The following is a 24696-nucleotide window of genomic DNA, read 5'->3' on the forward strand; positions in this document are numbered from 1 at the left end:
ATTAAAAATAATTTAGAAAACAATGCCATGTTTATTATCAGATTATGTGTCTGTTATAAAAGATACATTGGAAAACCAGGTTAATCATATGTGGTTTGATTGAGAAATTCAATCTTGATGAAGTAAAAAAATTTAAATGTTTAATTTTTTTCAGTAACTGCTACAAGGGAAATTTAATGCTTTTGCAGTCTAGACCAAAAATTACATCTAATTTTAAAGAATTCGTTTAAGTAACTATATGGACATTTCATGTACCACTATTATTATGTTATTATTTTTATTGGGGGGATATTTGTTCAAAGCAACAACTCCAAATAGCCAAAAAGCTTCCCACATGCTCTTCTCTAAATTCCTGTTTTGTTTAATTATAACCCTGAGTTTAGAATTAAAAAGAAAAAGGGGAAAAGAGGGAGACCCTGCTCTGACTACAAGCACAATTAGCTGCCCATTAGCAGTTATGATCCTGGTCTTCTGCCTCTGATATCAGTGGCCTCTAATAACATGGGATGGGTTCATTCTGTGGCTTCAGCATGGGAAGAGTTTAGGGTTCATCCTCATTCTTGCCTCTTTTACAACGGAAGAACCCCACCAAAGTGGAAGCCATGTCATACTTTTGTCACTTCCAGCAATAACCCCCTCCAACTTATTCTCTGGGCTACTGTTCGACCACACTGAGTTCTCTTTTAAGCTCTCTGAGAGTGACAGTGAACTAACTGGAGGACTGGTATTTTCATCATCTCTTACCCAGAAACACTGTTTCTTCTACCAGGTCTGACTGGTAGAACAAATGAAACAAATTTTCAAACAACAAAGTTTCAAACACACAAAACCTATCAAATGATTTGTTTGTTGCTTTGTTTTAATCTCAATAACTGTAGCTTTCATCTCTAGAAGTTAAATTTGATTCTTTTATGTATCTTCTATATTTCTACATAAATTTTTTAACATGTGTGGTACAATTATAAGAGCTATTTTGACTTCCTTATCTTCTAATTCTAATATCTGTGCCAGTTTGGGGTCACTTTCAAGTGATTATTCTTATTCTAGTTCATCTTTTCCTGTCCCTTTGTATGCCTGGTAATCTTTGTTTGGATGACATAACTTATTAATTTTGCCTGGTAGTAGTGATGAATATTTTTGTATTTCTATAAATATTATTGAGTTTTGCTCTGGAACATAGTCAGGTTACTTGGAAAGGTTTTCACCTTTTTGTGTCTTGCCTTTAAGATTTGTTCTGCTCTCAAAAACTTCATTAGTTCAATGTTTTATATCTATTGTTTAGATGATGAAAATGAAATTCCTAGAGAAAATGTAAAAGCCATGTACCTGGCTGTGGTAGGATCTCAAAAATTATCATTGAATAATTTGAATTCATATCCCTCTGATTCTAAAAACACCATGGTGCCACTCTTCACAATGTTCCTCTGTTTTAAGTTAACTCACTTATTACCAGGATGAAAAGTCCCTCAAAAGTTTCTTAAATATCAAATTTAAATACTGTGCTAAAAAAAAAATATAATAATTTTCTTACCACTGGCTGTAACAATTTACTCATCTAATTCAGGCTTTTCATTTAACAGTAATTATATATGGTTATAATATGTGAGAATATGCAACGAGAACTTACGTTGGAAAAACATCTGTTCTTACATTTCATATTATAAAAATTTTTCACTGTACAGGAAAAGCCAGACATATTCTAAAATATTTATTTGCAGGAATGTCTTGGATATATATTTTCCTTTAATAATTAATAAACCTAAGAACTGACAATAGCATTGATTGAGGAGGAGTATAATTTTGAGTTTCCTGCCTCAGAGATGATGTTAATCTTCATGTTCACATTTCATGTAGTTTAGTTCAGAAAAAAGTTTTCATTTTCCTCTTTGTAACTAAAAGGATCCCCATTCTGCATTCAGAACAGTAACAGTAAAAAACAAAGGCCTACTTTATATAAAGTCAGAATTTATAAAGACACACACACCCATATATACATACATACATACATACATATATATATATATATATATATATATATATATATATATATATATATATATATATATATATATATAAAACTTCCTTATTCTTGTTTCCAAAATATTATTGTAAAGAAAATTATGACTTATGTGGTATTTATTCATGAATAAACTCTAAAGGAGAGTTCTGCTCCTCGTTTTTGTCCAGTGTATGAACACATATATAAGTTATGGAAATCCCCATCTAATGAGGAAGAATCTGTCTCTCATTATAGAGATTGAAAATGCCAGCTACTTAATCTCTGAGTGTCCTTTAAAGCCATAGGCTAGCATATGACCTTAGCTCTGACAATCAGTTATATCCATTCCGGAGACTGGACTAGAAGCTATTGACAAGAAGAAAAGACTACTTAGAATATATTCTGGCAGTGGAAAGCACAAACTGTTTTCAGTATCCAGAACAAATGTATCAGTGATTCATATTACTGTATTTAGCATCCCCTATCATTGATATTTGTAGTTCTAGCTGAAGTGTCTCTGCCCAGTGACTCTTGCACTAGGTTGTTCCCTGGACCAATTCTACAGCATGATTCCTAGGCATAAGTTTAAACTTCCAAACACCAATCCTGTTTGTTGAATCTTTTATTTAGAGATTCCATAAACTGTCCACTATATTTTAATAGTTTATTTTCTACTTAATTAACCCAGAGTAAGTCACCGATTGCTCTAACATAAAAATTGATACCAGGAGAGATCAGAGACAACAGATCATTGAGGATATAGGGGAAATTGCCATCACTTATCTAGCTTGGTTTGCACTGAAGACAGTAAATCTCTAGTTGGCAATAAGAAACAACTTGAGAAAAAATTATCCTTAGAGTGTCCTGGAACTTAAAGCCTACTAATGACCTGACTAGGGAAAATCAAGTAGTAACTCACATGTAAAAGGATGAAGGTCCTGGGACTTCCCTGGTGGCACAGTGGTTAGGAATCCACCTGACATTGCAAGGGACACGGGTTCGAGCCCTGGTCCAGGAAGCAACTAAGCCCACGAGCCACAACTACTGAGCCCGTGTGCCACAACTACTGAAGCCTATGAGCCTAGAGCCTGTGCTCCACAACAAGAGAAGCCACGGCAATGAGAAGCCCACACACTGCAATGAAGAGTAGCCCTCACTCGCCACAACTAGAGAAAGCCCGTGCACAGCAATGAAGACCCAATGGAGCCAAAAATAAATAAATAAATTTATCTTTTCAAAAAGTATGAAGGCCCTGAGTATTCCAAATCTGTAGGGTGTCATGGCTACTTCTAAGGGCACTGGGAGAGCATCCTTTCCCAATTGTGTATTCTTAGCTCCCTTGTCAATGATCAGTTGGCTGTATATGCATATGTTTATTTCTAGTCTCTTTATTCTGTTCCATTAGTCTGTCTTTTTGCCAGTACCATGCTGTTTTGAGTACTGTAGGTTTGTAATATATTTTTTGAAATCAGAAACTCTTATGCTTCCAAATTTGCACTTTCTCACAACTGACAAATGGTGTTGGTGAAATTGGATATCCACATGCAAAAGAATGAAACTGGACTCTTGTATCATACACAAAAATCAACTCTAAATGGATTAAAGACTTAAACATAAGATCTGAAACTGTAAAACTCCTAGAAGAAAACGTAGCAGAAAATATCCTTGACACTAATTTTGGCAATGATGTCCTATCTATATGACACCAAAAGCACAGGCAACAAAGCAAAAATGGGCAAGTAGAACTACATCAAACTAAAAACCTTCTGAACAGCAAAGGAAACAATCAACAAAATGAAAAGGCAGCCCATGGAACAGAAGAAAATATTTGCAAACCCTGTATCAGATAAGGGGTTAATATTCAAAATTTAAAAGAAACTCCTATGACTTAATAGCAAAAAAACCCCAAAACAACCCAATTTAAAAATGGGCAATGGACTTGCACAGACATTTTTCCAAAGAAGATACATGAATGGTCAACAGATATATGAAAAGGTGCTCGACATCACTAATCATCAGGAAAATGTAAATCAAAACCACAATGAGGGAATTCCCTGGTGGTCCAGGGGTTAAGACTCTGTGCTTTCACTGCTGAGGGTGCAGGTTCAATCCCTGGTCAGGGAACTAAGATCCCACATGCCACACAGAGCAGACCAAAAAATCCCCCCCCCAAAAAAAACCATACAATGAGATATCATCCCAAACCTGTTAGGATGGCTATTATAAAAATAAAAAAAAAATAAAATATTGGTAAGGATGTGGAGAAATTGGAACTACCGGGTACTGTTGGTAAGAATGTAAAATGGTAGAGTTGCTATGAAAAATAGTATGGAGGGTCTTGAAAACCTTAAAAATAGAATTATCACGTCATCCAGCAATGTCACTTCTGTGTATATAGTCTAAAATTTGAAATCAAGATCTAAAAGATATTTCTGCACTTCCATGCTCACTGCAGCATTATTCATGATAGCCAAGATATGGACAAGACGTAAATATCCATTGATGGATGAATACATTTTTAAAATGTGATATATACATACAATAGAATATTGTCCAGCCTTAAAAAAGAAGGAAAATCTGCCATGTGCAGTAATATAGATATACCTGAAGACGTTATGCTAAGTGAAATATGCCAGTCACAGAAGAACAAATACTGCATGATTCCACTTATATGAGATATATAAAATAGTCAAACTCATACAAACAAAGAATAGAAAGATAGTTGCCAGGGGCTGTATTATACACTTAAATATGTGAGAGTAGATCGCATATTGTGTTCTTACCACAATAAAATTTCTTTTCATAAATTAGTAAAATAAATTAAAAATAAAGACAACAGGATACACCAATGTAATAAGAATGTAATATTCCAGTCTTAAATTCCCAGCTCAAGATAATGCCAAAATATCATTAACTTTCTGTGAATGTGATAAAAGTCTTACTTCTTGCATCCACAGGTTGAGATAGAATGACACTAAACATTTAATTCTGATGACTGCTTTATTATGAGAGTTTAATTGGCATTTTGGAGTGGGGCATTGACTGAAAAACAACTGGACTTCTTTGTAGTGGGATGAGGATATAATGGTAGATTCCAATAAAGAAAGGACTCTCCAACCCTCACTTGCCATCTTTCTAAGGAGAAGTCAAGTTTACAATATATAGTAACATTTTTTTCGCCATGATGGGAGACATGTAATGACTTAGCCAAGAAAAGTTACCTAGAAAATGGAAGTCAATTTTTCCCATCCCAACCTCTTTAGCCTTCCCTGTATTGATTCTTGGTACCTTCAATACCACTATTCTCCACTAGTCAGGGTGGAGACATGAAGATGAAAGGATAAATGGCAGTTTGACTTAAGTCTGCCTCCCAATAGGACTAGTAGGATGCCCCAAATGTCCATAAATATTTCATTAGTTTCTTAGTATATCATTAAAGTAGTACACTCAGCCACAAGCAGAATCACCATCTTGGCTGCATGTCTCAGGGAATAATATTTTTATTAGGAAGAGCCCACTAAAAGCCCCAAGAGCTTCCTCTATTTATTATAATAATATGTCAAAAGCATGATTAAATTCCTGAGAGAATCACAGTGATTAGTTTCACTACTGAAGATTTTACAAATTCAGGATTGGTGATTTCTATCACATTCCCTTTTAAAATTTCAATATATCTAGTGTAGAAGTCAGAGTATTCAGGAGTAAAACAGAAGATTGTTATAAATTTGATCAGCTAGAGACAGCAAATTGAGACCGTTGTTCTGTATGTGGTCTCTTCACTAGAACAAATCAATAAGGTTCTAAGGAACCTGCTTTGCTTTCTAAGTAATCGATAGCTATTGATTAGGCACATGCTTTTATTCCTTTACTCTAAAAAGCTGAGAACATCAGAACAATTTGCTTGCAAATCACAAGGCAGCAGTATTAATTTCACTGTATTGTCTCAACTTTTTCATTCTATATCACAGCTTAGCTCATAGGGACTTTGACCTTCTGAAATCACACTTATCCTCTATTTTAATGACCTCATGCTCTGAGAACCTACAGATCAGTAAATAGACTATCCAAAGTGTCTTGGCAAGACCCATGTCTGCCTGAAAGTCATAGATAAATTGCATGAACCTTGTCCATTCCCTATGTTTTAGGAATTTCCCACTTTATGAGGCAAATCCACCTTTCACCATAGAAGCTAAACATCTCAAGTACTTGTTTTCTCAGCCTCCTTTGAAACTAGGGCATTAGCACAAAAACGGAATTCTATCAGTTGGATGCATATGCCCCAGATTTGCAATTAAAAGCTGCCAGTGAGTGAGTGGAAAACAGCAATTGTAGAGTCTATACTGGTCACATAAAAGAACCCTAGTGGAAGCAATATCCTCTTTCCAGCAGCATCTAACGTTCTGTGTTTGTGAGCTCAGCATTACAATCTGCAGAGTAATCAAGTAATCCAGCAGTAGTGGCAATCTCATCTTCACCACATCAGACCATGAAATAAGTTTAGACATTTCTCCTGGCTGATAGTTTGGACCCACGGTTCTCTGACTCTCCAAACCATTCTGTGAGCTACTCTATATCATTGTAATAAATTCATTTTCTTAAAGTTATCTAAGTCATATCATGTTGCTTAAAACCAAGAGTTCTGCCAATACACCCAATTAGCATATAGTAAGCATCTTCACCTGGCCTTATCAGACCCTAAAGGAAACTAGATAAATAGGATACAAACTCTGTTAGTGCATATGCTTGTGGGGAAAATTGTGATGGTGTTAGAGTACACACATATGTAATAAACCATGGGAGTATAGCTAAAATTTTGCTTTTCTTATGCTAATTGTGATTTCTTCTTTGTGGATTATTAAAGTAAAATGCTTAATTCCTGAACATTTGGATCTATTTTAAAATAATTTTTGTTACTGATTTCTAACTCAACATCTCAATGGTCAGAAAGCATATTTTATTGTATTTCAGTCTTTGAAATATGTTGAGACTTGCTTTATGTACAACCATATAATTAATTTTGTAATATAGTCTATATATACTTGTTAAAAGTGTGATTTCCATCATTGTTGCATAGAGCATTTTATATATTTCAAATTGATCAAGTTTGATATTTGTGTTAAAAATCTTCCATGGACTTCTGGCTGGTTGTTCTACCTACTACTGAGAGAGTTGTGTTAAAATCTCCCATGATGATTGTGGATTTACATATTTATTCTTCTTTTCCTGTCAAGTTTTGCTGTATGAATTTTTAAAAACATTATTGTTTGTATGAAATCTTAGATTTATTACATTGTTTTAGAGAATTGATCTTTTAATCATTATGGTATTTGAAACAAATTCTACAGGTAAGCCATTTGAATAAGATAATTTAACAAGTTTGCTGAATCCAAGTTCAGTATTTTTAAAAATCAATTGTATTTGTGCAGACCAACAGCAAATAGGATATTCAGAAAACGATGCTCTTGATGGTAATATCTAAAACGTGAAACACATAAAAATAAATCTAATGAGAGATACGAAGACTTCTATATGCAAAATTATGAAGCAGTACTGAGAAAAATTAAAGAATACCTAAATAAAGGGATATACCATGATCATGGACTGAGGGACTCAACTTATTAGAGAAATCAATACTCCACATATTAATCTCAGTTTCAACATAGTCAAGTCCCATTAATTTGGGTTTTTTATTTTTGTTTTTGTGTTTGGCTGTTATATTTGTTGCATATTTGTTTGTTTGTTTGGTTTTTATTTCTTTGGAGAGATTAACAATGGTTTTAAAATCACTGGGAAGTGTGTCCTCCTACAATTTAAAACTGGTACTCTCTTCCTCGTTGATGCTTAAAATTTCATATTCAGATATACATCCTATAACTTTACCTTTCTTTGCCCCTCTTAAATCTCACTCCTCACACTTCCCTGGGAGAGGCAGCACCTTAAGGCTTGTAAGCCATTTACATTTCAGTACAAGTTTGATGTAAGTTTCCTAGAAGAAGTTTTGGTAGGAGAAGGAGAGAACAGAGATAAGAGGCACCTAAAAGGGCAAGGAAAAAAGAAAATGAGTTCAATAAAGACAACCACAGATTGGAGAAAGACCAGCCTTTTGCTATTTCTCAATCCTTCTTAGAACAGCTCTGTTTATTGACATTCAGAAAAACAGATGACTGCAGTATTTCTGCTTATTGATTTACTTTATATTCCACTATAAGCCACTACCAATCAAGCAGTCATCATCTGCTTAATCCAAAGTTTTACTTTACAGTTGTTTTTTATGTTGCTTTTTAAGTTGATATGATATCTGGATTCTAAAACATGACATTCTGTTCTCTTTTGGATACAGGAAAAAATATTTTGATGTTTGAGACTGTATGATTAATTTTCCAAATGGTGGAAAAAGTACTGGATTGAGAACAGAGATTTTAATATTTCTTAATATTTAATATGCAATCATTTATCTTTGGTAAATTGCTTAGCTAAGCAGGCTCATATTTTTCTCATTTGTAAAATGAAGGGACTAAAATATCTCATGAACCTCTTCTCAACCCCTTTAAGAGTACATGACTCTTAGTCAGATGTTCATTGGATCACTCAGGAAATTCTTTCTAAGAATGAGACAGTGTAATTTTACATGACACCTTTCTTTTAATAACATCAATTAATTTTTTCTCAAAAACTTCCAGTTAAGCAGTAGAGATAAATATCTTTTAGATATGGGGATATCAATAAAGTCTGAAGTTTTACTAAGCTTACAGAGTTGAAAGTAAAAGGATAAGTATTGTTAATATCAATATTATCATTTAGAAAATGCTTTTTACATCTTTTAGGTTTAGTTCAGAAACAAATAATGTTTTAAGTCATCTCCAAATGCTCAAAGGGCAAATAATTTATTCTATATCTGACAATTATAATAACACAACACTTTGACTCCTTAAGTATGATTTGTAATTCAAACTTACCCCTCATTTATTACAAAAAATGTTTATTCCTTTGATCTAAATTTACTAAAATAGATATAAATTGTCTGTGTTAGATAATATTTTCAAATGTAACTTCCTTGTCTTACAATACCCTCACTTGAGACTGGCAATATAATAGATGTATTATTAAAATTCCTGCTCTTTCTACAATCTAATGGTTTTCAACATGACTTAGTCAATCAGTAAATACTTACATCAAAAGTTACTGAGACCAGGGACTTCTCTGGTGGTCCAGTGGGTAAGACCCTGTGCTCCCAATGCAGGGGGCCTGGGTTTGATCCCTGGTCAGGGAACTAGATCCCGCATGCATGCTGCAACTAAGAGTCCACATGCTGCAACTAAGATTCCGCATGCCACAACTAAGAAGTCTGCATGCTGCAACTAAGACCCAGTGCAGCCAAATAAAATAAATATTTTAAAAAAAGAAAAAAAGTTACTGAGACCAGTGGTTTTTAAATTGTATTCTTGGAGTTTGGGGATTTTGTCAAGGACATTTATGAGTTTATGAAAGAGCGGAGGGTACAAATAATCAAAGCCACACTTATTTTGTATTTCATAAAGTTATTGGGATTACATGTAAAATTTTGTTTGAAAGATGGGATATATTCTATTAAACATCTGGATGTCACTGACTGTACAGACGCTTTTCAAATGTAGAGGTTAATAATAATAATAACAATAATAAGGCATATTGAGCATTCATTAAATACCAGGCACTGTTTGAGTGCTTAAGAGGCACTAACTTATTTCATCCTAACATCAATCCAGTGATCATTATCTCAATTTTACAGACATAGAAATCAAGGCACAGAAAAATTAAATATCTGTCCCAGTTAGTAAATGAAAGAACAATAATCAAACTCAGGCTGTTTAACTCCAGTACGTTCACTCTTAACCACAACATTAATTCACTTTCTTAGGACCTCCTTAGAATGGAAAAATGGACAATCTTAAAAGTCAGAAAAAAAGAGACAAAATAGACTAAATGAAGTTTCTGATCAGAAAAGCAGCAATACAAAAGTGGTATTAAAAAATATTCATCTGGTAATTAATGTAAAATAAATAATAGGAGAACCTAACTTTGGGTATTTGGGCTCATTCATTTATTAATGAATATTAAGTGATCTAGTTATCATCCTTTGTGATTAGGCTACATTAATGAACAAAGCATAAAGAAAATTCTGCCCCCTTGGACTTTCTAATGGATCTAGAGACTAGTTACCTTGGCCCAAAGACCTGGCCTAGGAGGATAGCAAGGAGCCTACAGAGTGTTAGTTGAAAAAACATTCAAATATTTTTGTATCTAAAGGCTATGGCAGAGATAGAAGAATGAGAAAATCAGAAAGTGGGACTAGGTTTGGAGAGAAAAATGATTTTGAATAGCTATCTTTCAAGGAATAGCAAGACATCCATTTATGAATATTTAGAAGGCAATTAGCAATATAAAGTTGGGGCTTTAGTGAGAGTACATTACATGGATACCATAGCCATTTCCCACTGAGGTAATAGCCAATCCAATGGCAGGTTTTAGCTGGAAACATAAAATTGAATCAATAGTCTGATAGAAGAGAACCAGCACACAAAATACCGAAGTATGGTGAATTCCCAAAATAATGGGATGGGAAAAATCAAAAAGAAGCACTCAAAGTAACAAACTGATTTGCTAAATATGTAAAAAGAGTAACAGGTAGTACATAGTCAACACAATTACAGCAAAAGAGATAAGAGTCATCTGTGAGGAGCAAAAGATCAAAAGCAATTGAGATTTTAAAGTAAATGAGACAAGAAAAACCTTTGAATTTGGAAATTATAAAGCCATTACTGATGTGGAAAATAAAATCTTGGTGCAATGTAGAATGAAAGCAGGGTGAAAAGAGAACATAAAGAGTTTGTATATGTCATTTGTTTTGCACATATAGTACAAGGAAGGGGAGGAGTAGACCATTAGGAAGAAGGGCATGCTTCATGTTGGTGGTAACTGCATCAAGAACACTACAGGATTTTGAAACCACAAATCAACTGATGATTAGAGAAAACTGTACTTAGCTTTGGAAAAGCTGTGCTTCAAATAGCTTACAGATAGACTAACTAATTCCTTAGTCTTTCCACTACTATATGCTACTTCCAATAGAGTAATACAAACCTGTCACTTGTTTTTATTTTTCTTATTTTATTTTTTAAAAAAATATTTATTTATTTATTTATTTATTTATGGCTGTGTTGGGTCTTCGTTTCTGTGCGAGGGCTTTCTGTAGTTGCGGCGAGTGGGGGCCACTCTTCATCGCAGTGCGTGGGCCCCGCACTATCGCGGCCTCTCCTGCTGCGGAGCACAGACTCCAGACGCGCAGGCTCAGCAATTGTGGCACGCGGGCACAGCTGCTCCGCGGCATGTGGGATCCTCCCAGACCAGGGCTCGATCCCGTGTCCCCTGCACCGGCAGGCAGACTCAACCACTGTGCCACCAGGGAAGCCCTGACTTGTTTTTAATAATGCTTGCTCATTTCCCCAGCAGTTTTCTCTTAATCTACTATCTTTGACTTCCTTGCCTTAGCTTACAGTAACACTTTAATACAGGGACTATAACAATAATGCTGGACTCATTTATAATTCCATCTCTTCAAACACATTTTCCCACATGAAATGTTGTTAGGATTAAGTATAAAGAAAGTAAAGTGACAAATAAGAAAACCCTCTTTTAGAAAGATTTTTTAAAAAACCTTTGCTCTGAAAGGCAGATATGAATCACTGACAGCACACATTTGGGTATTAGCTAGGTATAATAAAGTTCTCACACTCTTTCACTCAAGCTTTGTTTCAGTCCAACTGTGCCCTCTACAGTCTTATCAAGTGAATGAAGGTGACTTTAGCTTGAAGGGAATCTGATAAGTCTCTGATACTCAGTCCACACTTTTCAGACAGGAAAGCAATATTTGATTCTTTATAAAAAATTTCCGACCTATTTAATTTGTGGGAACTCTCTAAGATAAAAGGTAATTAAATTTAACAAGTGGATACATTTGCTTGGCTGTGTGATGACCACTGGAAAAGAAAATAAAGTTTTATATAGTCTAATTGTGTCCTTCAATACTGAAAACTATTATTAGTGACAATGTTGAATTTTACCTGAGCCCTCGAATCCTGGAAAACAACAAAAGTTAAGATATCTCTCTGCCCTTTGTGTTGTGGAAAACAGCTTAATCCTAAGAACCACCACAGATGCCTCCTCGTGTTTACCGATGGCAATGCCAGACCAAGATATTCCAAATTGCCATTTTTTTTGGTCTCATAAATTATCATCTGAAGTGTTTATTCCTACTAATCAATTGGAACAAACTGCTAATTAATCAAACTGTAAAGTTTCACTCCTTGCTCCAGGCTCCAGAACTCTGACTCACTGTCAGACTGAGTCAACATATAATCTCTCCTAAGAACAGGCTGAGCTCAGGGTAAAATATTCTCTGATCTACCATCCACTCAAGCTACTCTTTTATACCATTTTCCCACAGCCTACACTTAATACCCTTGTTACTTACTCTCAAGAGAAGAAAAACCCCTTTTGATTAACCACTGAGAGGCTTGCAGATCTTAGGGTCACAGCATTCTCCCTAATGCAATAGTTCTCCTCCCCCAATTGCAATAGACCCCTCCTCGCACTTAACCTTTTCAGTAAAGTTTCTCCTTACTATGCTGGTATTGTTTGTTTGTTTTTTTTAGTTGACATTGGCAACTGATAGAAGAAGTAAATATTGCTGCATCTGGATATATGTGATAATGGGGGATTGAAAACTCTAAAATTTTTAATTGATTTTTATTGGAGTATAGTTCTTTTACAATGTTGTGTTAGTTTCTTGCTGTACAGCAAAGTGAATCAGTCATACATATACATATATCTGCTCTTTTTTAGATTTCCTTCCCATTTAGGCCACCACAGAACACTGAGTAGAGTTCCCTGTGAAATACAGTAGGTTCTCATTAGTTACCTATTTTATACATAGTAGTTATATATGTCAGTCCCAATCTCCCAATTCATCCCACCCACCGCTTCCCCCCTTGGTAACCGTAAGGTTGTTCTCTACATCTGTGACTCTATTTCTGCTTTGCAAATAAGTTCATCTCTACCATTTTTCTAGATTCCGCACATAAATGGTACTATACAATATTTGTTTTTCTCTGTCTGACTTACTTCACTCTGTATGACAATCTCTAGCTCCAACCATATCTCTGCAAATGGCATTATTTCATTCCTTTTTATGGCTGAGTAATATTCCATTGTATTTATGTACCACATCTTCTTTATCCATTCTTCTGTTGATGGACATTTAGGTTCCTTCCACATGCTGGCTATTATAAATAGTGCTGCAGTGAACACTGGGGTGCATTCATCCTTTCGAATTATGGTTTTCTCTGGATATATGCCTAGGAGTGGGATTGCTAGGTCATATGGTAGCTCAAACTATAGTTTTTTAAGAAACCTCCATACTGTCCTCCATAGTGGCTGTACCAATTTACAGTTCCACCAACAGTGTTGGAGGATTCCCTTTTCTCCACACCCTCTCCAGCATTTACTGTCTGTAGATTTTTTGATGATGGCCATTCTGACTGGTATGAGGTGATACCTCACTGTCATTTTGATTTGCATTTCTCTAATGCCTAGTGATGTTCAGCATCTTTCCATGTGTTTGTTGGCCACCTGTATGTCTTCTTTGGAGAAATGTCTATTTAGGTCTCCCACCCATTTTTTGATTGGGTTGTTTGTCTTTTTGATATTGACCTGAATGAGCTATTTGTATCTTTTGGAGATTAATCCCTTGTCAGTTGCTTTGTTTGCAACTATTTTCTCCCATTCTGAGGGTTGTCTTTTCATTTTGTTTATGGTTTCCTTTGCTGTGCAAACCTTTTAAGTTTCATTAGGTCCCATTTATTTATTTTTGTTTTTATTTTCATTACTCTAGGTGGTGGGTCGAAAAAGATCTTGCTGTGGAAAACTGTAAATATTAAATGATTTGGTTCATTCAGTGAATTATGAGTGTTAATGAATACATTAAACAGTCCACAAAGAGAGAGTCCTTTAAGCATCTGCTGTGTGCTAGGGTTTCCTCTACTAGGCCACAATTAGAAAAATCTGTTTGCTCAAAAAAGCACATAGGTCAGTACAGAAGACTAACATAAAACCATCATGAGATGCATTGATAGAAATGTACACAGAGTGCTATGTTTACATTTGATAAAGTCATTTACTATGAGTGCCTAAGGTCTATGGCAGGAAAATAATGTGACAAGAAAAGTTTTATAGTAAAGGTGATATCGGAGAAGACCAGCAAAGAATAAACACGACTTTGTCAGATGAACAAACTGTGAAGAATCTGTATTTGGCATTGGGAACAAAGTGATCACAAAAAGCCCAAGTAGGGCCTCCCTGGTGGCGCAGTGGTTGAGAGTCCGCCTGCCGATGCAGGGGATACGGGTTCGTGCCCCGGTCTGGGAGGATCCCATATGCCGCGGAGCGGCTGGGCCCGTGAGCCATGGCCGCTGGGCCTGCGCATCCGGAGCCTGTGCTCCACAATGGGAGAGGCCACAACAGTGAGAGGCCCGCATACCGCAAAAAGGAAAAAAAAAAAAAAAAAAAAGCCCAAGTAATACCATGGTTCCTCTGGAGAGCAAAAGTAGTTGGAACTGACTCAACTGTAGCTCACATATGTAAGACAACTGAAGGAGAGCTGGAAAGATGAGCAGATACAAAGCAGCACAGCCTTTTACAACTATGAAAGTTGGGGACTGCACAACTCCAGGGGGTACCATTCATAACAATGTCAATGTGAATGACACATGCTGGAGTTGTGTACAGCCCTGAGCAACACCTCTGAGCAGGTACCAAATTAGTAGAGTATTTTTATGCCAAGTGTATAAGTTAGGATGCTTTTGGTAGCAAAAAATGGAAACCAAATCTGTCTGTCCTCAACTTTAAGAGGATTTTGGAAAGAACATCAGGGCTCATGTAACAGAGGAGGACCCTATGGGGCCTTCCTAGGATAGACCCCTCCCCCATATCCTCTACTTTAGCTCCTCTCTGAAGTGCATAGATAACAGTATTTGATGCACATTTCCTGCTTTACAGATGCTAAAACCCCCACCAAATGGAAGGTTAACTACTTAATGACCATGAGCACATAGCCCCCAGGCCTACTGGAGCCAAAGAATTGATGACCTTAACCCCTGGGACACTGTCCTGTAACCTCACCATCAACCAAACAGAGAGCTGTGCACAAGCTGATCACATACACTGGGACTCCCCTCCCTCACCTTGTCTTTAAAAACACTTTGCTGAAACCCATCAGGAAAATGAGGCTTTTTGAGTACTAGCTGTCCTGGACTCTTTGTATGGCACCTTACAATAAAAACGTCACTTTCTTTCACCAAACCCAGTGTCAGTAGATTGGGTTTACTGCATGTGGATAAGTGGACTCAAGTTTTCTTCAGTGACACTCACAGTACTGCTATGGGGCTTTTGCACAGCAATGGGAACCATAAACAAGACGAAAAGACAACCCTCAGAATGGGAGAAAATATTTGCAAGTGAAGCAACTGACAAAGGATTCATCTCCAAAATTTGCAAGTAGCTCACGCAGCTCAATATCAAACAAACAAACAACCCAATCCAAAAATGGGCAGAAGACCTAAATAGACGTTTCTCCAAAGAAGACATACAGATTGCCAACAAACACATGAAAGGATGCTCAGCATCACTAATCATTCGAGAAATGCAAATCAAAACCACATTAAGGTATCACCTCACACCGGTCAGAATGACCATCATCAAAAAATCTACAGACAGTAAATGCTGGAGAGGGTGTGGAGAAAAGGGAATCCTCCTACACTGTTGGTGGGACTGTAAATTGGTATAGCCACTATGGAGAACAGTATGGAGGTTCCTTAAAAAACTAAAAAAGAGAACTACCATACGATCCAGCAATCTCACTACTGGGCATATACCCTGAGAAAGCCATAATTCAAAAAGAGTCATGGACCACAATGTTCATTGCAGCTGTATTTACAATAGCCAGGACATGGAAGCAACCTAAATGTCCATCAACAGATGAATGGATAAAGAAGGTGTGGCACATATATACAATGAAATATTACTCAGCCATAAAAAGAAACGAAATTGAGTTATTTGTAGTGAGGTGGATGGACCTAGAGTCTGTCATACAGAGCGAAGTAAGTCAGAAAGAGAAAAACAAATACTGTATGCTAACAAATATACATGGAATCTAAAAAAAAAAGGTTCTGATGAACCTAGGAGCAGGACAGATATAAACACAAAGACATAGAGAATGGACTTGAGGACACAAGGAAGGGGGAAAGTTAGGCTGGGACGATGTGAGAGAGTAGCATGGACATATATACACTACCAAATATAAAAAAATAGAGAGCTAGTGGGAAGCAGCCGCATAGCACAGGGAGATCAGCTGGGTGCTTTGTGACCACCTAGAGGGGTGGAATAGGGAGGGTGGGAAGGAAATGCAAGAGGGAAGGGATATGGGGATATATGTATATACATAGCTGATTCACTTTGTTATACAGCAGAAACTAACACACAATTGTATTGTAATTATACTCCAATAAAGATGTTTAAAAAAAAGAAAAAGAAAAGAATGGAGGTTTTGTAAAGAAAAGGGAAAAGCCAAAAAGTGCTGGATATAATTGAAGATTTCTGTATTAGAGATTCTGCAGCACTGAAGTACAAGAAAATTGAGTAGGGGGATGAAGATTTAAGAATGTTCAACTTTTTATGAATTTAATTCCTTTCTCCTTTTTTTAATGAGTAATGGTTACAATTTGAATTCCTTTATAAATTACTTTTGGGTGATTAACTGTGTTTTTTAAAATGCATCTCTGTACAAAGACTCTCTCTGAAATTTATTACGGTGGCCTAAATAAATTAATACATCTTGAAGGTCTTAGTGGTAAATCACCACGTTTAATTCCAAGAGAATTTAAAAGGTAAAGAAAAATTAGTTTCAAAAATATTTTCAACAAGTTGACATTTATGAAAAAATTTGAAAGATGAGCAGCTATGGGCATACCACCTTATTTTAGCTGATGAACTAATGAATATAGACTTCACACATTTTCAAAGTACTGAACTGCCTTTTCTTCTATAGCAATCCTCAACCTATACCAGGTTAAAAAAACTAATAATCTTAAATCATGACTTCTTCCCTAAAATCCCCTTTCTACTCATTTATAAATCCTCCTTAACATTAATTTTTTCCTATCATATTTCTTAGCCTTGATTATTTCATGTATTTGATGTACAAATGTATTGAACACTTACAATATGTACAAGATACTTTTTTTTTTAAAGCTACATGTTAGTTGGCTCTTTTGTGCTTGGCACTGGAAGATACACTGTTGGAAGATTCAGCCCCTGCACTCAATTTTCTCACAGGCTAAAGAAGATTCAGACAAGTAAATCCACAATTCAACACTCTGCTATAAAAGATATGAGAAAGGGTAGCCCAGGGGGTTTTGATTGTAAAGAGCAGGAGTAACTATCTTTTCCTGGGTATGGGAGGATTCCTAGAGGAGATGTTACCTGAGAAAAGGAAGATGAAAAGAAATTGCCAGGTGAATAAGGGATATTTTTTAGCTTTTATTTCTCTTCAATCTCCCAAAGAAAGGAAAACTCAAAAAAATAAATGAAGGTATATGACTCTCAGAGTTCCTTAGGCTCTTCGGTATCTATATTTGTAGCTGGAGATACATGTGCCACAATTATGTTCTAAGTTAAGGGAGTCTGCGTGTGTCATGCATCAAGCATGTAGCGCAAGCTCACGTTAATAAAAATAGCCATTTAGGCATAATCAAGGTAGAAAAGCAACAACTCACTACATATTCACTGATACCTTTCCTCTAGTCTCCTCTCCTGTGTTCCTTTCACCCACCCAAATGTTTTGGTGTGTAAGCTTTCCTCTCAAGACAATGGAGTCCACAGCATGGCCATCACAAGTTTGAGTGTTGAACAGTAGGTGAGATCCCTAGTGAATAATTATACCCAGTTGGAGAAGATTGAACAGTGCTTGGAGCCAGGTGAGAGAAATAGCGTTTGGCTTATCTGCTCTGAAATAATATCTGAAAGACTCAATCCATAAAGTTTTCATATGGTTGAAAGCAAGTTGAAGAGTGAACCCTGGGTCTTAACGTTATGTGTGTGTGTGTTTGTGTGTGTATGTTCTGATTCATCAAATGTTAGGGAGAAACATTTTATGATAGAAAGAGCATTGGCCCCAGAGGCATGGGTTTAAAGTTCTATATCTGTCACTCTCTTGCCAGGAGGCTTTTTTAAAAGCTCATTTAATGACTCAGTTAATGCTTTTTTACATTTGAAAAAGAATGAGGCTTTTTCCAACTTTAAAGTTTGATGATTTTATGGTCACTTTTATTTGCAGCTTTTTAAGACCCCCCATCTAAATAAACTCTTAGGCCCCATGACGTGTGCCCAACCTACACATGCCGAAGGGGCTTTGAAATCCTGGCCTGCTTTCAGCCAACTTTATGCATTTATATCAGCTGATTTGTTACTTGATAAAAATGTTCAGGATAATGCAGTCACTTTTTTAAATGCTGTAGGAAAGACCACTTCAGAAACAGATTAGAACAGCCATGATAATGGACCGGAGTCCTGAGGCATTGAGCTGAGAATTCCATCTCCCCCTGCATGAGAGAGGCAGATCGTTACCCTCTACAGCATCTGAAGTTGGGCATTTGCTCCCTACCCCCCTAACTCTGGCTAACAGCTTCCCATCAGCCTACCATCTGGGAATGAATCTGGACCTGCAGATTTATAGTCTCAGTTGGTACCGTGTCTTAGGATGTGGAGGACAGCTTGCTTTATTTTTCCCTAATGCTGCTTCTTCCCAATCTTAAGAGCTAACTCAAGATTTAGTGAATAATCTATACACACGTTACATGAGCTACTCAGATTCCCTCCCACATCGTGTCTTCCAGACTGAGTTCTTTTAACCGCCTATTCTCAAACGGAATTTCCTCCTCTCCCTCGATGGTTTTTGCTTCCCTCTGTATTTTAAGGTGTACTTATCAAAACTTCCTAAGAACTTCTAGGTTCAAGCAAATTTCTATTTTGTCCAAGGGTAAGACAATACCTTTCACTTTGTTTCCAATAACCTTTGTGATAATGTCCAACAAATTTGGTCAGTGTTGGTTTCCTGGTCGTAATCTTAGACTGAACCTTCAGGCAACGGCGTCCTTAGACTTTCTTCCGCAGTGATAATCAGTTCTCAGAGGCTTCCGTCTCATAGAAGAGTTTCATTGATTTTACCTGAACTGTTTCTCCCTGCTCTCATTAGAGCTCCTCTGCTCATTTCAACTCCTGTTCATCCTACTTTGATGATTTTTTTATTACCTGGAAGATCTTAGTTCTGTACACAAATTTGGAAATTCTCCCATGGTACTTCTTATCTTGAGCCCTTGAAAAAAATGTTAAATAAGGCCAGTTCAATATGCCTTCTTAGGGGTTCCTATTATAAACCCTTTTCCTTCCAGAGAAAATGATCATTTATCCCAACTCTTCATTTACTCTCTAAGATAATTCTCTCTCCATCTCAAAACATTGTCTCTAATCCCAAGAAAACTCAATTATTTAGCTTTAGTGAGGTGTAATTGATATATAATAAACTGTACACATTTAAAGTAAAATAAATAAATAAACTCTCAACTATTTCTAAACTTCCAAGTATATATAGATAGCTGATTACTTGTGACCTCTCACCGATGGGCCTGTTCCACTCAACTAAAGACAACTATGTCGCAGAAATGCACTCAGTCTGTGTAGACTACAGATCTAAATGTCTACCCACTCATGGTGTCATAATATATACTTAATAAAATGCTCTGTAATATTGATGACTGTGGTCTTTAGTGTCCCATGAACCTAAACATGTTGATTAACGGAGTAAAATGTAGATTTCACGTGTGTTATTTACAGGAGCTTTATTTTTATTAAGGTCATTGCTAGAAAAATATGTTTCTGCTAATAGTATTTATACTATACATCAAAAGTTAAAGTTATGATTTTGGCAAGATCAGACTCCTGATACTCACTTATTTAGTACTGCCCAGTAAATTTTCAATATTGGAATTCTTTATCAATGAAGAATAAAGAATTCATGATACTTTTATTATTCACCTTTTACATTTGTATCCACTAAGAAGCATTTTCACAATACATGCATATGAATATTTGTGGATTATTTTAACGTATCTTTCACAATGTTAAAATCTCTTTCAAGACCCATTTGCTGTTAAGAGGTCTTACCTCTTTAATAATAGATGATAGATGATTTATTGTCATATTTGTCAATGAAAAGGAAAACCATGGCCAGAATTTGTGATGTCACTCTATGTAGACACATATGCATGGAAATAACCTGTAGGTGTTACACACACACATATATAGTCCTATATATATATAAGTATATATTTTTATATGTATATATTGTGCATACATATGTATGTATATGTATATGTGTGTGTATGTACTCACTTATCTTTCCACCCACCCATACATGCATCCATTGATCTATCTAGCTATCTTCCAACACACAGAACCCCTACAATGTTAAAATAGGATCAGAGTTTCATAGAAATATAGAGCCCAAAAGATCCTTAGACATAGTTTAAAAACAAAGAATGCTATTCTTAGAGGTGTAACTCTCCGAGATAGCACCAGTAGAAAGAACTCAGCTGGAACCTAATCCCCATATTCCAATTACAAGTTCAGTTTTCATTCCACCATACCACACTGTCTTTCGCACAGATATCTGTTATACAGATGGATAGATACTGATCCTTAGAAGACAGTGTCAGTGCTGAAACTATTTTCTGTACTGAACACCCTGCTGTCAACTAAATTCTCGTTTGAGTTTTGAAGTTTACTGATGGTTTCTGTCAGTCCCAAGCCCTCCTAGGCATTTTTACACATAATCAATATGAGGGGAACTTCCTGTCTGACATCAGTCAGTTCTTTAAACAACAATTATCTATTAAACTATTGTTCTTAAGTCAGGAAAAATGGATGTTAGTGTCAAACACAGCTTTGCTCACTCTCACACACACACACACTCACGCAAATTACAAATAGTATTCGACTGCTCTATATTTCAGGCTATTCAATAACTAGATAAATGACATATACTTTCTGTCTACATAGTTTTTTTTACTATGCCAAGGCATACACACTAGTTGTTCCCTGCAGTACCTGCCGAATGCAACTAAATTTGCAACACAGTTAATCACTGGCGCAGCTGAATATTTTAAGAGATTTCTCCTCTAGTAGGAAATTCATCTTTTTTTCAAGAAAAGGGCATTTACCCACTCTTTCATCTCCAACTGAAGTAGTTCCATGATTTCCTTCCTTTCTCTAATTTCCACGCTCCAATTCCCAAAGACAAGCTCATCTCTGATGACCTTTCAGTCTATGAGTATTTGGGGTAGGAGTGGGGGTAGTCCACAGTTAAAATAAACTTTGTATACAATCACTTTCTATGTTGTTATGAAATTATTCTAAGCTTCCCTAATAATAAACTTAAAAGAAACCATGCAAATGGTTCAGATGTGCATATGGAGATAGCTATTATCTAGAAAGCATCCAGATTTCTTAAAAAGACAAAAAAAAAAGAGACTGACTCACTCAGGATATATGGAAATATAAGTGAGGTAGGTGGGCTAGAGTGTATGTCATTATCAATAAAGCCCTAGGAGAAAATCATAATTTGAAAAGATACATGCACCCCAAAGTTCACTGTAGCACTATTTACAATAGCCAAGACATGGAAGCAACCTAAATGCCCACCAACAGATGAATGGATAAAGAAGATGTGTTTCATATATATATATATATATATATATATATATATATATATATATATATATATATATATATACACACACATAAACACACACACATACACACAATGGAATATTACTCAGCCATAAAAAAGAATGAAATAATGCCATTTGCAGCAACATGTATGGACCTATCATACTAAGTGAACTAAGCCAGACACAGAAAGACAAATATAATACGATATCACTTATATGTGGAATCTAAAAAAAATTATACAAATGAACTTATATATGAAACAGAAAAAGACCCACAGACATAGAAAACAAACTTATGGTTAGCAAAGTGGAAGGGGGTGAGGGATATATTAGGAGGTTGGGATTAACATATAAACACGACTACATATAAAATCGATAACCAACAAGGACTTCCTGTATAGCATAGGGAACTATATTCAATATTTTGTAATAACCTATAAGGGTAAAGAATCTGAAAAAGAATATATATGTATATATATGTGTATATATATATATATATATATATACATATATAACTGAATCAATTTGCTGTACACCAGAAACTTATACAATATTGTAAATCAACTATACTTCAAGAAAAAAATTAAATTAAAACTAAAAAATAAAATAAACCCCTAGATATATTTTTGCATGACTGAATTAAATTCTTAAAACCCCAAAAATGAATGTTTTAACTGAATTTGAGAAATGAAGACTAAATTAAATCTTGGGTTTAGAATTAATTTGATTCATAATGGAAGGAAGTTAGAAAATAACATTTATTAAGAACAACACTGTTTAGCAATCCTATATGAAGATATAACACACAAAATATCTCCTATTACTTCCCTGTTAGAAGAGCTCTTTGCTTTAATACTTACACTACAGAGAATTTAATTAGTTCTCAATCAAATATTCTTCAGCCAGTGATTATACAGCAATAAAACATATTTACATCTGCAAACTCAAGGTAACTTTTATAAGAACACAGTGGTTGGAGAAAATCTTGAGTTACATTCCAAATACATTGGGTAAAACTTCAGACTCCTGTGTAGATATTTTGAAAAGCCTGCAAAGTGTCACAGAAGAGGATGTGCAACTCTGATGTTACTGGGGTTAAGAGAGGCCATGTTACTGCAAAGCAATGTTTGTTAAAACCATATTAATTATTAGGTGATTAGGATATCATGATTTTAAATATCTATATTATAACAATTTTTTGTTTCTTTTATTTCATTGCGTTTCAGGAAATTTGTTGGGGTTGTTGGGCTAACATATAAAACATACTAAAGGTTTCCATTAAAATAATAGGAAATTTTTTCCTGGTTACATTTGAACAAAAACGGCTTGATTTTTACAAATGGATTCCTGACCTTAAGCAGGAGACACCTTTACATATAGTATCACATTTACTTTGTTTTACACAGAATGTCACTAAAGTTTACCACAACCCATTTAGGCATCATTGCCTTTTACAAATAATGAAACTAAAAGTGAGAGATTAAATAACTTACCCAATGTCACACAGCTCATGAGCGGGGGAGATCAGAATCCAATTCAATAGCCTTTGAATTTTTCACTATATAGTAGGACCATAGTTCAACTAATCCGGTATTTATTGAGTTTCTAACTGTGCATAACATTTGGTGTTAGGCATTAGAGGGGCACATAATGATGCCTACTTCTTGCATCACTACAGTTTACAATCTAGTAGAAGGCAAGTGCACACATTGTTCTATTTAAGAGTCTAAGAGGAAACAGGAAGGTGAAAAATGGCAAATATTTATGCAAACAGGAGTTTTACAGGCCATCTTGAAGGGCAGTGTATTTAATACAGGACTAGAAGGGTACAGATATTGCAGAGAGGTTTGATATGAACTAGGGCATAAAGGGTAGGGCATCGCAAGCACAGATTACAATGTGGACAAAGGCATGGAAAAAGTGACAGCATATGCAGAGAGATGTAGGTAGGGAAAGCCTTGAAGGTACAGAAGAAAACAAGTATACATGATACTTGTTAAAGGTAGCAAGGATAAGTCAGGAAGACTACTACAGAGGGGCTGTGTAGTAGGAGAGGGAGATGGGGCTCAACTCCTAATATAATAAGAACAAGTAGAGATATAAAGGCAAGGAGCAGGGTGGGGGTCAGTAGAAAATTACTAAGAGGAAACATCAGGGGTAAGGAGAATTCTGGCTAAATCAATTTGACAGAAGTTTTTTCTGTAGTCAGGCTAGGGTGATAAGACATGAAGGGTGAGGGATAAAGAGTTTGATCATATATCAAGGGTAGAGGATTTTTGCTAAACTGACCCACCAGAATTCATGCTAATACTAGTCTAAATGGGCCAAGGACAGAGCCTAAGGTCAGGGACTAGTTAGAAAGAGGACTCAGAGAAGGCTGACTCACGTTTGGTCAAAGAGGAGTGCTATGGTCTGAATATTTATGTTCCCTCAAAATGTATATGTTGAAATCCTAACCCCCCAAATTGGTGGTATTAGGAGGTGGAGCCCTTGGAAGGTGATTAGGTCATGAGGGTGGCACCCTCATGAATGGGATTAATGCCTTTTATTTCAGATTTTTTGTGACTATTATTATTATTTTCATTGAAATATAGTTGGTATACAATATAAGCTACAGCTGTACAATATAGTCATTTGTGATTTTTAAAGGTTATACTCCATTTATAGTTATCATAAAATATTAGCTATAGTCCCTGTGCTGTACAGTATATCCTTGTAGCTTATTTTATACATAATAGTTTGTACCTCTTAATCCCCTACCCTCTCCCCTTCCCTCTCCCCACAGGTAACCACCAGTTTGTTCACCACATCTGTAAGTCT

At 35.8% G+C, this 24696-nt stretch overlaps 1 protein-coding gene across 1 annotated transcript in view; it reads left to right on the forward strand.

Annotated features, from left to right (window-relative positions):
• LOC309807143 (E3 ubiquitin-protein ligase RLIM-like) overlaps window positions 1-24696 on the forward strand; it is a gene marked incomplete at both ends in the record, with an annotated part of 58612 nt that overhangs the window by 24185 nt on the left and 9731 nt on the right. The window lies entirely within an intron of this gene.

The sequence above is a fragment of the Mesoplodon mirus genome (assembly GCF_964341445.2).
Source record: "Mesoplodon mirus genome assembly, chromosome: 1".
NCBI lineage: Eukaryota > Metazoa > Chordata > Mammalia > Artiodactyla > Ziphiidae > Mesoplodon > Mesoplodon mirus.